The sequence below is a fragment of the Triturus cristatus genome, chromosome 1_1 (assembly GCF_964204655.1).
Source record: "Triturus cristatus chromosome 1_1, aTriCri1.1, whole genome shotgun sequence".
Classification (NCBI taxonomy): Eukaryota; Metazoa; Chordata; class Amphibia; order Caudata; family Salamandridae; genus Triturus; species Triturus cristatus.
Genome location: NC_140579.1, coordinates 1,116,388,264 through 1,116,401,421, shown reverse-complemented (window position 1 = coordinate 1,116,401,421; position 13,158 = coordinate 1,116,388,264). Strand labels below are relative to the sequence as shown.

Below are 13,158 nucleotides of genomic sequence, written 5' to 3'. Positions count from 1 at the left end.
ACACGGGCACCTCCTGCTCGTAAAACAAGCCATAAAGTAGGAAACAGAGTCAGGTGTGAAATAGCTTAGTCAGAGATCGTGTGGGAACAAGGGCTTTATGATGGGTCGAGCCCTGATGCTAATCACATTAGGCCGCGAGGAAAGGAACCGGCCGGACAGGATTGACCTCGGGCAGCGGAGTCAGTTTGCACAGGTCATAGAGAAGTCACAGAAGGTGTACGTATCCTTTAGGCCTAGGCATGGCCTCAGAGCGCAGCCTATGTGAGGGCAACCACAAAATGGCTACTATTGTAAAATGGAACCCACGGATACAATATGTAGTATCGTATACACGGTGAATTCATCAGTGAAACATGACGAAAACACTTGTACATACCGCTTTTGTCATTTGCGGTTCGTTGACACCAAAATAGGCATGGTGGGGCCATGCCTCCAATGTGGTTCCAAATTTTACAGTACCACAGAATGTGTTGATATGAAATGAGAGAAGGAATAGTGGTTAGAGGGAGCTGAGCAAAGCTAGAGGCAACTTGTGAAGGAAATAAGACATCCTCTACTTTCAAGTTTCAGTGCATCTTGTCATAAATTGACAAAGAGGTTGGATCCAAACATACGCAAACCCTTATCTTAGACAAGAAAAATAAAAAGATGGCTTAAGGCTACGTAAGAAAAGCATTGTCACAGCAGTAAAGCTGAACAGAGAGTAGCTAAAATCATTCTTGGAGTTAGCGGAGTATTGCTCTAAATTTGTAATGAACTTTACTGAGCTCGTAGAGCCTCTTCCGAGCAGGCCTCAAAGTCATAAAAATGTTACTAAACCTGCAGGTCGAGTAACTTGAATAATCTACTCGACCTAACTGTAATATATTTGACCCGTAAACTGGTCTCAAATTGTGTGATCATTGGCAAATATTTTATTTTACACAGCTGCCTTTTTCTTCATTCTGACATATGAGTGTACCTTAGAATTTGTGAGTTCAGCATTTCTGCTGTACAAAACAAAACGTTTGTTTGATTAAATAGACTAAACGTTTGCTCTATGTGTAGTAAGAGTCTAGCCCACATATAGGGTACACATGAATCCTCACTTGCCTCTGTTTACTGATAGCATTTGCTTCAGGGCAGAAGTGTTTCTCAGTTCATGTTTAAACACTCGCTTTTAATAAATATATTACTAAAGCATGATTTGGTAGCGCACTGTCATTGACAGACAGTCCATTTCCAAGAAATGGCCAAAACCCTTCCCACTACCTTGCAGCTTTGCTGATAAAACTAGATAGTGTATTAACAATAATATATGAAAATTGGGTTTCAGAAAACATATTTATCATTTGCACATCACCAAGTTAAGTGTCCTGATTTGTTTTTCATCCTATTAAAATATTTTTTCATCACACACAAGTACAAAAAATTAGCTTTCACAACTACTGAAATATATTTTAAAATGTTTGTACAATTGTCGAATTAGCTATTTAGATGTGTGGTCGGAAAAACCTGATACCATACAGTCTCTCTTTTCGCTTTTGGTACAGCAAGTCACACACTACACTTTTCAAAATCCTGGAACTCTTCAGTCAGAGAAGGAAAAGTAATTGTAAACTGACTTCTGACCTCTGTCTGTGAACACAGAGCAAGTGTGACAAGATAAAAACAAGATTTAAAGGCATCATTATTGCTCCTTTACTTTCTGACTGAACAGAACACCTGTTCTTTCTCAGCTCACTGGAACGGGGGAGTAGGTCCTAAATATAGTTCAACCTGATAAAATCTGACTCACCTTAGTGAGTGGGTGAATAGACTTTTCAAGGCCTGCCGAGTACTATGAAAAAGAACTGTGTTTTTGAGTGGAACAGCAAATGTGAAAATGCTTTTTTGTGAAAGTGAAGGAAGGTATTTTGCAACCTCCACGTTTAGAACACTGACATCAACAAAAACGTATATTCCAAAGAATGCTAGCAATATAGCAATTGGTGTGGTTCTGACACAAATGTAGGATGGACAAGACTTGTGATAGGATTTGCATCAAGACATCTGCAAGGTGCAGAACCCTTTTACTCTCTGATAGATCGAGGAGCTCTTGCTTGTTGCTGGGGTATTAAGCATTTTAAATACTTCATGTTGGGACTGCCCTTCAGATTTAGGACTGATCACAAACCACTGATACACTTGTTTAAAGGTGAGAAGGGTTTAGAAGGAATTGTTATACAGAGAATATCAAGGTGGATGTTATCTGTCAGGAAGTATAATTTTGAAATGGAGTACATGAATGGTTTGAAGAATGTTGTGACCGATTGTGTGTCAAGATTGTGAGTAGTTGAAATTGAGTGGACTTTGGAAATGAATGTGGAAGGTAGGCTGGATGGTCAGGAAGAAGTGGCATTGAAGAAAGAGGAATGGGAAATAGCTATGAAGGAAGATTCTTTGGTGAGGATGATAAAAGAATGGGTAAGAGGGATGGAGTATTGAGATGTGTCAGAACAGAGAGATGAATACTTGTTTCAAGGTGAAGGATGAATTGATGCTATTTGAGCAAAAGGTAATGAGAAGGTGGTAAATATTTTTGCCAGTATATTTCCGTAAAGATATTGGTCAGATAGCATATGAGGAATATTCATGTCGGACATGACTAAAAGCAGAGCAAGACAGTCATGTTGGTGGCCCAGGATGCAGAATACATTGGAAGATCTGGTAAGACACTGTATGGCTGTGTGCTAATAGTGACAAAACAAAAGTGGTGAGGCAACCTACTTTAGGATGTACAGAATTTCCTGACAAGCTGAGGGAAAGAGTATTTTTAGATTTTGTGCTCCCGATCTCTAGGCAGGGGTCTAGAGACAAGTACATGAACATTTCAGCTGGTTACCACACTAAGTGGTTAGAACTTTGGCGCAAATAGATATCAAGAGTGTGATAGAGATCCTGGGAGATATATTCACAGAAGAAGGAATTCCCAAGTCCCTAGTATCAAAGAATGGAGTACTGTTCGTTTCCAGGAGTATTATTAACTTTTTTTGTCAGAATGGGTACTGTGCATGAGAGGGTGGCCCTATTCAGGCCTCCAGCTAGTTGTTTGATGGAAAGAATTAACGTTTAGTCTTGCAGAATATTCAAGTGTCTTTTGCTAATGGCCTACCTGTGGAAATGAGCTGGTTCACATAGAACCACACCCCATTCAATGATGGTGTGTTCCCATTTGTATCTCAAAGGTAAAGAGCCTGGCAGAAAGGAAATCTCTGCATGGTTAAAGAGTAGGGATTATGTGTGGGTTGATCGTAAAGCAATTAAAGAGTCACTTAGGAGCAAGGAATAACAATTCTATATTATGAGATTAAGAAAAGGGTGCAGAATATGAATGTGGAAGTTGATGACTGGGTTGGCATAGCCAGGAAGGAAGACAGCTATATTTATCAGCCTTTCATGGCAAACTGTGTTAGCATTGAAGGATGGATCCGTTTGGAGTCTAGGAATTGTCAGCTTGTGACCAATCCTTGAAGTGTGATGGCTGATTATGATAAGTTACGTTTCATTTATACCGTGTCTTTTTATTTTTAATTGATGTTAGTTAGGTGTTTATTTCTTGTATATATTTTTCTAGACTAATGTGTATAGGGTATTTTTCCATTTATTAAGGGAAGGAGATATGTAGAGTGGATAGAATGTTAACCATGCAATGACACGGGGAATGTAGAATCTATTAATATGAAATGATAAGGAAGAGTAGTTAAAGGGAGCTGAATGAAGCTGGAGGCAAATTGTGAGGAGATTAAGACTTCATCTACTTTCAAGTCGTCAGTGCACCTTTACTGTGAATTAATGTTTATAATTGAATTATCTCTTGCTTCACACAATTCGCCTCCCCCTTCCTCCTCCTTGAATTAGAATGTATTTTAACATTTTATTTGTTTTGAAGTTTGAACTACTATATACATGGGCTATAGGTGTAAACCATTCATTTTCATAAAAACCTTTTGATGATGATAGTGTTGTCGGGGGGAAACACCTGCAAAGAATGTGTCCAATGCACGTTTTTCGCCATGGCCCTACTAGGGCTAGTGAGGCACTTTGTATAATGGTAGCAAAAGGTTCTGACCGCTCTGACGTCAGCCTCTGCTCCAGTCGCACCAACTTTGGAACCAACCCTGATGCCCATTTCGAATCTGGAGCCAAGGTCTGCCTGAGCTTGGCCAATGTCTATTCTGAAATGACAAGGACTCCCAGGAAGAGACACAACCTTCACACCAGCACTACCAGAGGCTAGAGACTAATTATGGCCAGGATGGGAGGTAGGTCCTTCGGCACAGCAGCAGCATGTCTTTGGAATGAGATACCCAAAAACCTTAGACAAGTGGAATCCCTGCTGGATTTCAGGAAGAACCTTAAGACCTGGCTATTTGCCAGGAATAGTTAGTAGCACTCCTGATTAGTAGCTCAGCCGTTTCTGCTGCTATAGGTCAACATGGTCTCCAAGCGCCAGGATACCCGTTGGGTGACAGCTGCGCTATACAAAAACTCTATGCTATACAATACAATACAATGATGCCGAGGAGGCTGATAATTTACTCTCACCTCATTACAAAAATGCAGATATGTACCTGGGCTTGCAAAATGCTGGTGGCCTCTAAGAGCGAGTTATTAATAAAAAATACAAAAAAATCCATTTATAACGTGCCTGGTTACATGCAACAGTGTGTCCCCAAGTGGGGCCCCTACAGTGAGTACCTCTTTTGCAGAAGTCTGCAGCGTGCAGACATGTTGGACCCATCTGTTGCCCACAATAGAAACTAATGCGGAGATCTTGCAGCCTCAGTCTGCGACTTTAAAGCTTTTGCAGCCCTTTATTGAAGCTCCACAGAAGCCTTGATGGCAACCTTGCACTCTGATCCTCCGATGAGGCACTCTATAACCAGGTGTAAGTGGCCTGCCTCTGTGGACCCTGCCGTTCTGACCCAACACAGACTCTTGAGAGCTTGGTGGTTCTGGCATTACGCCAGCATGGTCAAACCTACTGGGGTCTCCACTGCCCTGCCAGGCAGAAAATTAATATGCTGTGACGTGTTTGGAAAGGTTTTATAATCTGCCAGTTTGGCATTGAGATCCCTGTATGCTGTCTGTCTGTGAAAGCTCTATATACACACCGCACCCTCTAGCAAGTGAGATTTTACTTACATTTTCTGTGGAATTTAGGAATGAGTTCATGCAAACAATCCATGATGGACAGGATGGAGCTAAGTATGTATTGAAGCTGGTCTGGACACAAGACTACATGATTTGCAAAATTGACACTAGTGTGGTGATCAACAGGATGCATGAATGTGTATCCCAGGATATTTTGGGGATGTGTAGGCATCCCTTCTAAATATACGATTTATTGGTGCCAGGCTTTTTTGAGAAAATGCTTGTTCTGCATTGGCCAGCTTTATAGACAGCCGTTCTATGGCCAGTTCCTTGGCTTTGCTGTCTCCAGCTTGTAAATTCCACCAAAGGTACTGAACGGTCAGGGTATACTCTTAAGTGTTACCTGTTTCCAAAACCAGAGCTCTCAGCTAGTTCAGCAGCGATACCGCTCTTTCGTGGTGTCAGAGGTGGTGGTGGCGGCAGAAGACATGACCACCAATAAGGACAGCAACTCCCTTGCTCCTTTTTGCTCAACGTGACTGGAGCCAAGTCACTCCTATTCCCCCTCCTACTGTCATGGGTAGCTGGTAGGGAGCAAAATACAGATTTATTAGCCTGGTCGGCAAGCAGTCTTTTCAGGTTCGTGGCTGCTGAAGGTTGTGCAACATGGTTACATCCTCCTCTTGTGTCCAGCCTCCTATTTGGGTTCACACGTCAGCAGACCATGACCAGTAAGGGTGGTCACTATTGGGCAAAGGGGCCCAAGGGAGAGTTTCAGAAGCAAGAAAGGCACAGGTTGTTACTCCTGGTAATTAATGCTGTCTAAAAGGACAGAGAGCTCAGGCCAATATTCGATCTTCGGTTCTTTAACACCTTCCTTTGGAAGGACACATTTAAGATGCTGACCCTGGATCCAGGGGACTGGATGGTGTCCTTGGACTTGCATTAAGCTTAATTTTATGTGCTTGACCCAAAGCGGTCGCTCACCCACGCTCCCACGCCTGCTGCCAGCTTGCCTACCTCATTGCTGCCGGATACCCTGCTGGACCCCGCCTGGTATCGTTTCCGCTAAGCGCTTTTCAGTGCCCTACCTGCGCTAAATTAACTTTCACTTCTCTTTGCTCGACAGCTGGATATTGATTCATTAGTGAAGAAGGTGCTCGCTTTTGGTGCCGTTTGCGCTGCTCTGTGCATGAGACTGCTATTGATAACTATTTAATTGTGCTTGCCGACCCTCGGCTGTGCCCCGTTTCGTTTTCTCATTAAGAGGCCATTTTTGTTGTTGTTGTTGCTTCCACTTCCAGCCCGTGGCTCCTCCCCGCTCCCGCCTCCCTGCTGACCCTCCCGCGCCCCTCCCCCCTCCCCATCCACTTATGACAGATGCATTCGCGCGCAGCGTTCATGCGCAGCGGTCGCGCCCCAGTTGCGCCGAAGGTGCGCCAAAGGTAAGCCCGTCTACGCCCGTCCGCGCCAAGCCCGCGCCCAGCGCCAGACCCCCTGGCCCCCATACCACCCACCCCACCCGCACTACATACGACGCCTCCACCCTCTTAGCCTTAAACCCCGGCCGACTCCCCAACTGCGCCCAAGCCGCTCCTGGACACACCCATGGACCGTTCACATGCAACTCCTGCAAGTATGATGGCACCAAGACCAACTCCTCATCCACTAACACCAAACAGAGATCCGACACCAACCACCTTAAATGCATCTTGCTCAACACCCGCTCGGTCCACAGACACGCCATCGACCTTTGGAATCTACTAGACACCATCTCTCCGGACGTCGCCTTCCTAACAGAAACATGGATGAACGCCTCCTCAGCCCCAGACATCACCATTGCCATCCCGGAAGGCTACAAGATCATCCGTAAGGACCGCACCAAGCAAACTGGAGGAGGCATCGCCATCGTCCATAAGAATTCCATCCGCATCTCAACCGGCTCAGACGTCAACCTCGCTAGCGCCGAGCACCTTCACTTCCAGATTCACACCGACCCCAAGACCACACTAAGAGGCACCCTACTCTACAGACCACCAGGACCCCGTGCACAATTCATTGAAGGCATCACTGACTTCATCACCCCACACGCCCTCCCCTCCGAGGACTACATTCTACTGGGAGACCTCAATTTTCACCTAGATAATAGCAACGACAGCAACGCCACCACCCTCCTGGACAATCTCGCCAACCTCGGACTCAAGCAACTTGTTAATACCCCCACCCACTACGCAGGTCACACACTCGACCCTATCCTCACCTCCAGGAAACACATCTCCTTCAGTCACACCACAGTTCTCCATTGGACGGACCACAGCTGCGTTCACTTTACCTACAAAAAGACCACAATCCACAACCATCCTCAACCCACTTGCGAAGAAACTGGAACAAAATCACCATCGACCAGATCTCCTCATCGCTTCTTCAAAACCCCCTGCCCACTCTTCGAACGCCAACCAAGCAGCCATCAACCTCACTCAATGGCTAACCAACAGCGCCGACAACCTAGCACCTTTGAAAAAACGTCAAATCAAACTAGGCAGCAAAAACGCCCCCTGGTTCAACGATGATCTTAAGAAATCCAAGAAACTCTGTCGATCCCTTGAGAAGGCCTGGAAAAAAGACCCAAACACCAGCACCAGGGACGCCTTCAAAAACGCCACCCGCATACACCACCAACTGATCCGGACCGCCAAGAAAGCCTCATTTAAAGACCGACTAGACAAAAACGCCCACAACAGCAAGGAATTATTCAACATCATCAAAGAGTTTACCAACCCCACTGCCAACTCCAACGACATCACTCCCTCTCAAACACTTTGCGACTCCCTAGCTTCGTTCTTCCACGACAAAATCGCTGATATCCACAACAGCTTTGACAACCAATCCGGAGACCAACCCACCCAACCTTCTGCCATACCTCCACCCCCCCTGAACATCCTTAACGACTGGAACCCAATCTCCACTGAGGACACCATCCGCCTGATGAATTCCATCCATTCAGGATCCCCCACAGACCCATGCCCTCACCACATCTTCAACAAAGCAGATTCCATCATAGCACCACACCTCCGAGACGTCATCAACTGCTCCCTCAACTCCGCCACCTTCCCGGAAAGCTGGAAACACGCCGAACTCAGCGCCCTTCTGAAAAAACCCACAGCAGACCCCACCGAACTCAAAAACTACCGCCCCATCTCGCTCCTACCATTCCCGGCCAAAGTCATCGAGAAAGCTGTCAACAACCAGCTCGCCGCCTTCCTCGAAACCAACAGATCCCTCGACTCCTCACAGTCCGGCTTCCGAGCCAAACACAGCACTGAGACCGCACTCATCGCTGCAACAGACGACATTCGAACTCTACTGGACAATGGAGACACAGTAGCCCTCATCCTCCTCGACCTCTCCGCAGCCTTCGACACAGTCTGTCATAGCACCCTATTACAACGCCTCAGAAACATCGGTATCCAAGGAAAAGCTCTGGAATGGATCACCTCGTTCCTTACAGGAAGAACTCAGAGAGTCCGCCTCCCACCATTCAAGTCAGATGCCACTGAAGTCATTTGTGGCGTGCCACAAGGATCTTCATCTTCACTCAGCCCCACCCTCTTCAACGTATACATGAGCCCCCTTGCAGCCATCGCTCGCCAACACAACCTCAACATCATCTCCTACGCTGATGACACCCAACTGATCCTCTCACTCACCAAAGACCCTAACACCGCCAAAACCAATCTACATGAAGGAATGAAAGAAGTAGCCGAGTGGATGAAGCACAGCCGTCTGAAACTGAATTCAGACAAAACAGAAGTCCTTATCTTAGGTGCCTCCCCCTCTGCCTGGGACGACTCTTGGTGGCCAGAGGCCCTTGGAAAAGCACCCATCCCGACGGACCACGCACGGAACTTGGGCATCATCCTGGACTCCTCACTCTCGATGACCAGACAAGTCAACGCCGTTTCATCATCTTGCTTCAACATTCTTCGCATGCTCAAAAAAACATTTCGCCGGATCCCCACTGAAACTAGAAAAACGGTCACCCACGCACTGGTTACAAGCCGCCTGGACTATGGAAACACCCTATACGCCGGTACCACCGCAAAACTTCAGAAAAAACTCCAACACATCCAGAACGCATCAGCCAGACTCATACTAGACATCCCGCGTAAAGACCACATTTCTGGTCACCTGAAAGACCTCCACTGGCTCCCCGTCAATAGGAGGATAACATTCCGCCTCCTTACCCACGCACACAAAGCACTTTACGAACTTGGACCAGAATGCCTCAACACACGACTCTCCTTCTACACCCCCTCCCGCCAACTTCGCTCTTCCAACCAAGCCCTTGCTGCTGTACCTCGCATCAACAAAACCACCATGGGGGGAAGATCCTTCTCCTACCTAGCGGCTAAAACCTGGAACACACTTCCCACTCACCTTCGCCTCACTCAGAACCACCTAGCATTCAGAAAGCAACTTAAAACCTGGATATTCGACAAGTAATTTCCCCACCCTTCTCCAAGCGCCTTGAGACCCTCTGGGTATGTAGAGCGCTATATAAATTATCTGACTTGACTTGACTTGACAGGCAGTACTCTTGGTTTGTTGTGGAGTCTGAACACTTAGTTTATTATCCTGCATCACCTCGCCCTCTCCACCCCCCCCCCCCCCAAGGGGGGGGGGTGGTGGAGAGGAATTAATAATCAATTAACTAAAATCAGTAACCAATGCAGAGAATTCTCTTAACAAGGTTCATGCTAGGTACAGTAGTTTTCGAGACTTTTCTACCCCTGTAACTGGCCCTGAACAGCAAGATTATAAGCCTGATGTTTCAGTTTCATTCACTGTTCTAGTGCAAAAAGTTCTGAGACTTTTTGCCTCCTGGCCTCATGCATCCTGTTGGGCCCCTGTGCTCGTTGGCACATGCATGCTTTCAAGTGGACTCACCTGCATAGTGCTCAGCACGGGGTTACTTCTTGGACAACATCTTTGTCTCGGACAAGGCAGCCTGAACCTTCAGTGGAGACTGACAGAAGCCAACCTGAACTATGGCGTGCTGTTTTACCTCCCCTGTCCAGAACAATAACAAAGGACACATTCTCTCTGGAATAGGGCGTTGTGGATGAAGTGGAAATCGGAGACCTTTAGTCTCCAGGGGGCCAGCGGCACCATATCACCCTTCAAGAATGCATTCCTTTCGGTTAGCCCTAAAGAGATTCTGCAATCCATCTAGGTGATGGTGGCCCAGGTCCGAATAGACAGCACAGCTGCTATTTGCTACTGCGACAAGGAGGCTGCTGTGGCATCTGGTGTACTGTGCCTTTGTGATTCTCGAGTGGCTCGAACCACCGAGGGATCTTGAGTAGTCAGTTAGCAGACTCGCTAAATGCCTGGGTGAGCAAGCTCAGCAGTCGTCATCTGGTGGGCCATGGGAGGTGTCTGCACCTGAAGGTGGTTCAAGGCTTCTTCGCCTAGTGGGGCATGCCTTGGGTGGATCTTTTCACCCCTGCCGGAACATGCAGCATCACAAATACTGCATGCTAGTTTCCACCTCAAGACCCTCTAAAAGACTCTACTTACAGAGGGACTGTGGTCTCCTGTATGCCTTTCCACCACCTCGGCCCTGAATTCTGAAAGAAATCAGGAGGGGCAGAGCTCAACAGATCCTAATAGCCCAGAATTAGCCCAGGAGAGTGTGTTACTCAACCTGCTGAGCCTGAGCATCTGTCCCCCCATTCAGAGTATCTCTTAGGGAGAACTTCCTGTCTCAGCAACAGTGCAGGGTTCTGCACCCAAACCTCCACACCCTACATCTCTATGCTTGGAGATTGAGCAGACCCAATTGAAGGAGTCTGATGTGCCTGCTGATATGGTGCAAGTTATCCTGGCCACTCAGTGCCCATCTTCTAAGTTGGCTTATTCTGGTCATTTGGTGAAGTTCTTGACCTGTTGTGAGGCTCATTGGGCTCATCAAAGTTTTCTTGTTGGCACCATTAAAGGTTATGTTCGAGGCATATGAGCTGCAGATCACACACTATGCATAGATCGCCATCCATCTGGTGTTGGGCCCGGATGTTTGAACTTGTTTTTGTCCTGGAAAAGTCTTTGGAAGTCACAAGATAGGTGACTCCTCCTTTGGATGATAGTGCGCATGGGCATCAGCTCCATCACCAGATTGTTTTTTTCCGCCATCGGGCTCGGATGTGTTTATCGTGCTCCAATTCGGTGCCGTTACCGATCCAACTTTCGACGCGCAATCCTCACCCTTTCTCCGGTATTGTTTCGATCGCGATCCCTAGTCATCGCGCATCTCTTCAATTTCGAAGTCCTCGATTCCGGTAGTCGACGAAGGCCTTCGGGCTTACTTAGGCCATTCATTCTGGCTCATGGAAAGGACTCCTTTCAAGAAGTGTCCTCAATGTGGGTCGAAATTCCCACACACAGATCTTCATGAGGTGTGTAACCGCTGCCTCTCACCGGAGCACGAGGCCAAAGACTGTCCAGCTTGTGCCTCGTTCCGCTCCAAGAAAACCATTCGGGATCATCGAGCTCAAAGAACAATGGCTCGCTCGTCTGTATCCATTCCCGATTACATCTTCCAGGAGGGCGTCGATGTGCCAGAACAGGAGCAGGTCGAAGAAGGCCCCGTCAGCGCCTCTGAAGCCAATGAATCTGACGTCGAGGACATCACTCCTGGGCAGCGGGTCGTAAGTAGTGACGTCGACCCCGACCCCCTCAACCCCGCACCGAAAAAGGCTTCGGTAACACCTTCACCTTCGGGCCCAGGTGCACACCGAGACAATACTTCTCACGCCCCGCCTTCGGTCCTGGCAAAGTAGTCCACAACTAAGCCTTCAGGCCACTCGGGCTCGAGTCAGCCTGCCATCGATGCCAAAACTGAAAAAGAAACCCTCCTCCACCTTAATGCCGACCACTGCCTCCACATCCATGCTCTCGGCACCCAAACCTACTGGCACCGACCCCTCCACTCCGAAAAAGCCGCCGGAACCGAGCAAAAAGACACTACTGAAGAGTTCACATTCTCAACCTTTGGAACCGAAGAAGCCATCGGAACCGACAATCGGTTCCGCAAACTCCTGCGGAGACAAAAAAATCTCACGCTTCAAAACCTAAGGAGCACAAGTCCACTCCAACGACCTCATACAGGAGGGTAAGCTCATCACAAACACCTCCATTCGTTGCGCGCTAGATGTGGCAGACACCGCCTCCAGAGCCATCAACACATGTGTCCTTCTGCATAGGCATGCATGGCTACGCATTTCAGGTTTTAAACCTGAGGTTCAGACTTCCATTCTTAACCAGCCATTTGACCAGGAGCATCTATTTGGGCCAGCCGTGGATTCATCTCTCAAAGATTAAAAAAGACACCGGCACAGCTAAATCAATGGGAGCCCTGCAATCACAAGCTCCCAGACGTTCCTTTTCGTCGCTCCTCTTACAAGGGCATCTCCAGAGGCTACTCCTCTGACAATCCCTCCACGTCCTATAAAACTCCCACTCAGACCACATTCACCAGAGGTTATCAAAGAGGCAATAATACCCGCTCTGCCTCCACCCCTACCCAATGACTTCCCTCTGCTCCCCCAGACCATTCTACTCCGGTCGGGGGAAGATTGCTACATTTCCTACCTGTCTGGAACAACATCACCACAGACAGGTGGGTGAGACAAATCATTCAATCGGGTTACTGTCTAGAACTCACTTCTACCCCCCCAAACATACCACCCAGACAGCGCCCAATGTCACCGGAACATTTATCGCTGCTAAAGCAGGAGGTAATCTCCCTCCTACACAAACATACAATAGAACCAGTCCCCCTGCAACAGCAAAACACAGGAGTTTACTCCCTGTACTTCCTCATTCTGAAGAAGGATGGCTGTCTAAGACCAATCCTAGACCTCAGACCCTTAAACCTGTACATACATTGAGACCATTTTCACATTGGTCATGCTTCAACAGGTCCTTCCTCTTCTCTCACAAGGCGATTTCCTTGCCACTCTAGATCTCAAGGACGCCTACTTT

The 13,158-nt window shown here is 47.3% G+C and overlaps 1 protein-coding gene across 1 annotated transcript in view; it reads left to right on the top strand.

The window, feature by feature from the left end:
• Nucleotides 1-13,158, top strand: part of PIK3C2B (phosphatidylinositol-4-phosphate 3-kinase catalytic subunit type 2 beta) — a 692,267-nt gene that overhangs the window by 460,418 nt on the left and 218,691 nt on the right. The gene's annotated exons all lie outside the window — the stretch shown is intronic.